The sequence below is a fragment of the Protopterus annectens genome, chromosome 3.part1, assembly GCF_019279795.1.
Source record: "Protopterus annectens isolate FY-2018-M chromosome 3.part1, PAN1.0, whole genome shotgun sequence".
In the NCBI taxonomy this organism is placed as follows: domain Eukaryota; kingdom Metazoa; phylum Chordata; order Ceratodontiformes; family Protopteridae; genus Protopterus; species Protopterus annectens.
In genome coordinates this window covers 1,915,146,288-1,915,152,287 of record NC_056732.1, presented here as the reverse complement: position 1 = coordinate 1,915,152,287, position 6,000 = coordinate 1,915,146,288, and positions in this window count along the sequence as shown.

Below are 6,000 nucleotides of genomic sequence, written 5' to 3'. Positions count from 1 at the left end.
GGGCTGGACCATATAAAGCCATGTCAAACCCTCACTTAATGGCCATGCTGCACCTCAGAATATCCAGATCCCATCAGGATACACGCTGGAAAGACTTGAACCTCAGGAGTGATATACATAGGACATGCTGGAGGGCACATTCACAACTCAAAGGCTCCCTTCATTCTTGAATATTATCCCAATAGAGGTTAGGCAGAGTGACTCAGTGACTATCTTCAAGAGTGATATTAATGACTGGATGTGACATTGTAGGGTTACCCTGGGTATCACTTATGTGTCACTGTGAGACAGAGGCACAGTATACTAACCTTGGAAAAGGGCATAGCAAGACAGATTTACAATGCATGTTGAAAGCCACACACATTCTGGCTAGGTGGATACATGCCCTGGGCAGACATCCTGTATGAACCTATGGACCTTTGTATCTTGTTCACCATTGGCCCTATGTGCTGTTAATCACCAATGCAATCTCAATACTATGGTAGCATGTGCAAAGGTCAGTTGTCAGTCACCTCTATGGTACAGTTGTGGAATATGTGTGTCATGTAGTAATGTCACAGCTGCCACATGTACACAGTCAACCCTATCCCCTACCCATGGATGTACAACACATGTATGAGATGGAAACACATGGCCAAACTGTGGACTAAGCACTCTGAACCCAGTACTGGCATAACCTGTCGGGTGGCATGAAATACTACAGTGACAGCAATACCAATCTGATGTGGACCTACACGGACAGCAATACAAGCATGGAAACACACCGGGCCAGTTATGGAGCCTAAGGATAGCATCCTGCATGACTGGCAGACATCTCTGCAGCTGGCACACAGGCATACATTAGGCCTGCACACAGCACGCATAACACATAGCACACAAATCCTGTGTGCCAAACAAGCACAGTCTGTACAGCTATATAACACTACTGCCGCAGTTGTGTTAGGTACTTTTATTGTCCAGTACAGTGAGAACATGCTCACCAGGCTGGACAAGGTGTAGGTCACAGTGATATGCTCATGGGGCACTGTGGTCCACCACATAACACAAGCATACAGGTCAGTCAGATGCATGGACACATGACTCAGTCATTGTCCATGCCACCACAACTGATGTGGGATGTCCTCACTGGGATACATGATAGGGAACATGGAAGGGATCACTGAGCAAGTGACACAGGCTGGTAGAACCCTGACCTTGGTTGGCATCAGACCCTCACCAGGGATTCTGACATATTACTGAATGCTAATGAATTAGTGTAGCTACAACACCCTAGCTGAACGGTTCTTAGCATGCAGTCACTGCATTGCTATGGAATAACGTCTTACCACTCCCACAACAGGTAAAAACATGCAGCACCTGTACATCAACAACAGGTAGACTATATGCCCCAGACCTGGTGTGTATCCCTCACTACTAGGCTGATAGCATCTACATCTCACACTGTATATACACATCCCACATGCAGCACCTGCACAGAAGACCACAGTCATAATGTTACCCTGTGCAAATACCATGTATTCACATGTGGCAGGCATCACACATGGTAACTATTGAAGGTCACAGGTACATATGTGTATTTGGCACACACATACATCATGTGTGCATTGCCATAACTGGTTTAATCAATGTCATGCATTATTGTGAGGAACAACCCGCACACATGGGCATTCTGTGTGGGCAAAACACACGTGGCATGTCTGTAATCAAAAGCCATACATAATTGTGATATCGTTTAGAAAGGGGTATGTGCATCCTGTAGTGTGTTTTCCCAGTTGCCAAAAGGGATATTTCAGTCATACACACTTAACCCCCCTTCACACACACCTGCCAGATTCAAACCCCTACCTAACTATGTTATGACACTAGAAATGGACGCATTAGCGCAGCGCGCTATTCGCATTACTGGGAGATTTCCTTTCCCCTAATATACTTATAGGGTGCTGACATCATCAGAGTTTAGAAAGTGGAATGAGCATCCTGTGGTGTGTTTCCCCAGTTGCCAAAAGGGATGTTTTTTTCATACACACACACTTACGCCCCTTCACACACACTTGCTGGATTCAAACCCCTACCTAACTATGTTATGACACTAGAGACGGACGCATTAGCAGAGCACGCTATTCGCATTACTGGGAGACTTCCTTTCCCCTGATATACTTATAGGGTGCTGACAACATCAGAGTTTAGAAAGTAGAATGAGCATCCTGTGGTGTGTTTTCCCAGTTGCCAAAAGGGATGTTCCTTTCATACACACACACTTACCCCCCTTCACACACACTTGCCACTTGCTGGATTAAAACCCCGATCTAACTCTGTTATGACACCAGAGACGGACACATTAGCATAGCGCGCTATTCACATTACTGGGAGATTTCTTTTCCCCTGATATACTTATAGGGTGCTGACATCATCATAGTTTAGAAAGTGGAATGAGCATCCTGTGGTGTGTTTTCCCAGTTGCCAAAAGGGATGTTCCTTTCATACACACTTACCCCCCTTCACACACACTTGCCACTTGCTGGATTAAAACCCCTACCTAACTCTGTTATGACACCAGAGACGGACACATTAGCATAGCACGCTATTCGCATTACTGGGAGATTTCTTTTCCCCTGATATACTTATAGGGTGCTGACATCATCATAGTTTAGAAAGTGGAATGAGCATCCTGTGGTGTGTGCCAAAAGGGATGTTCCTTTCATACACACTTATCCCCCTTCACACACACTTGCTACTTGCAAACCCCTACCTAACTATATTATGACACTAGAGACGGACGCATTAGCGCAGCGCGCTATTCGCATTACTGGGAGATTTCCTTTCCCCTGATATACTTATAGGGTGCTGACATCATCAGAGTTTAGAAAGTGGAATGAGCATCCTGTGGTGTGTTTTCCCAGTTGCCAAAAGGGATACTCCTTTCATACACACACACTTACCCCCCTTCACACACACTTGCTGGATTCTAACCCCTACCTAACTATGTTATGACACTACAGACGGACGCATTAGCAGAGTGCGCTATTCGGATTACTGGGAGATTCCTTTTCTCCTGATATACTTATAGGGTGCTTACATGATCAGTGTCTAGAAAGGGGAATGAGCATCCTCTGATGTGTTTTCACAGTTGCTAGGAGTAACATTTGGACTAAGTGTGTGAGCATGCCCAGTTCAGCCTTCCCATGGCATGTTGTGTGAAAGATGTCTCATTTATCTAAGTGTGTGAGCATGCCCAGTGTGGGCTTTCCATATGTTGAACTCTGCAGCCCATCACATTTGTGGATGAGTGTGACCTTCAACAAATACCTCCAGTTTATGGTTGTGTGTTCTGTGCCATGTTGTGTAGTTACTGTCCAAATGCTTTTGTGTGAACACAACAGGGAGTATACTGTGCCTGCAGGTTTTGCATGGGATACTTTGCACACAATTGTCAACATCCGTTCATACTGACCTAACACTGTAGTACTGTATAGTGTAGTGGTTCAGTACTTTCACTGTGGTGGTCAATATCCTGGGCTTTAGTCCTATCGCTGCTTTACATTTCCATAGTGTGCACAACAGCCTGGTTAGGGTCCAGTTGTGCACATCTGCACAAAGGCGGTGCCTCTACGGACCTTGGTAATTACTACCCCATAAGCTTAACAAGTCTAGTCTGCAAAGCTATGGAGAGGATCATAATTGAGCTCATAAACAAAGATATAGGGGACATGCAGACATTGTACCCATCCCAGTTTGGCTTGGTCAAGGGCAGATCATGCCTTTTGTACTCGGTTGACATCTTCAAAACGGTCACTTAGGCCATTGTTGAGGGAAAGGCAGTCCATACAGCCTGCCTTGGCCTTGCAAACACTTTCAACACAATACCCCACTCAGGTATTGTGGAAAACCCTACCAACTGAAATGTAAACCCATATGACACAAGATGGGTTGCAAACTGGCTTCAGGACGGGACCCACAGGGTTAGAGTTGCTGGCACTATGTTAGACTCCAGGCTGGTCACAGGTGGTGTCACACAGGGCTCAGTCCTTGGCCCTCTATTGTTTGTCATGTACTTCTCAGAAGTACAGGCCAACATGGGAGGACTTTGGCTGACAACATTTGCAGATGACTGCACACTGGTTGCCATAGTGGACAGTGCATCAGACACGGATATCCTTCAGAAGGGACTCACGGTAACTGATAGCTGGTGCCAGAGCCATGGCCTGAAGTCAAAGTGCACAACATGTGTAGACATACCCTTCGGGAAAAGCAAGGTAACCCCAAGCTACCATATAGGTGGCAATCCTCTAAGCACAGAGGAGGTTATCATGGACCTGGGGACCCAGGTTGACAGTCGCCGTTCTTCTGACACTCACATTGCTAAAGTGGCTAGAAAGACCTTCTACATTGCCCACCTGATCAGGATGGGATTCACATCCAGATCTAGTGGGTCATTGTTCCCCTGTACTCTTCATTTATCAGACCGGTGATCGAGTAGAATGCCCTATTCTGGATGTATCTCACCCAACATCTGCAGCAACTGGAGACACCCTGAATGTCCCCCACCTAAAGGATAAAGGAACCCCAACATCTGTCATATGCTGCCAGATTGAAGACACTCCCGCTCTATTCAGTCACATACCATCTGCTTAGAGGTGACATGTGCCTGACATGCAAGGCCATGTCCAAACAGGGATTAATGGACATGCTCCACCTCAGAATCGGCAGATCCACATGAACCACTAGTGCAAGTGACTTACACCTTAGCATGGATGTACGTTGGACATGTTGGAGGGATGGAGTTATCACCGGAGACTCCTATGCTGTGGAATACAATCCCGGTCCATGTGAGGCAGAGCACCTTGCTGGCTGTGTTCAAGAGGTATCTTGACCTGTGGATGGAAGGTCATACGTTTAACCCGGGGATCGTCACTGTGTCACTGCTGGAGAGAGGCACGACATAATAATGGGCACAGTACTGTTTCCATATAAGGGGTGGTGTACGCCAACAAACTCTGGGCTAGGCTTATACCTGCCTTAGGGAAGATAGCCTAGTATAAATCTATGTACCTATGAACCTATCTGACCATGTTGCATTATGTTCAGATGTGAACTACTTACAACAGCCTCATCCAACATCAGTAGTGTATTCCACAACATGGGTGTACATTGGCAAACACTACCGATGTGCCCTAGGCCATTTCTAATGCTAGTCGGAGAGTGTGTTTGTCCGTCAACACATTGTAAGTGTAGTTTGCCATGACATACGTCTTGTTTAGTATACTGTGCCTCTGTCTACCTGTGACATAACATTGATACCCAGGGTAAACCTACCATCTCCCATCCACTCATTAGGATTCCTGTTGAGGGGAAACAACGAGTGAGTCTCACGGATAACCTGTACTGGTAGTTTACTCATGCGTGGGGGTGGCTTCTGTGTTATGGATAATGCAGTACAGCCTGTCCTATGTATGTCAGTGCTGGGGTTCAGGTCCCTCATGTGCATAGCTCATTCAGATTGTACAAGGTGCAGCATGTGCATTGATTCCAGCTTGGACATGGCTTTCTACATCAGGCACAGCTTGCGTCTGGGTGGACAGCATGGCAGTGTGTGGAGCTGCACTCTGTTTAATCAGGCGACACATTACATGTGTTCCAGCTCTTTCATACTCCTGGTGAGGTACTGTTGTGGACTTTACAGGTGCTGGATGTGTGTGCATGAGGTACACCCCACAGGGGCTGTTGTGGTCATTTCTAATGCTGATGAAAGATAACTGCAGAACCACAATGACCTCCCCTTAGCTAGATGGCAGAAAGCATGAACCATGCAATCACAAATAAAAACAGGACCCTCTCCACAAAGGGAAAGTGGCCTGTCTGGTGGACCCCAGCCATAAACAAACTGTATAACAGATGAGGGATACTAATGCAAGACAGAGCTACATCTCCAAAAGAGAAGACAACTGTGATTAGCACTAGTGGAAAGCTACATTATCTCATAAAGACATGCAAGGTCAACTT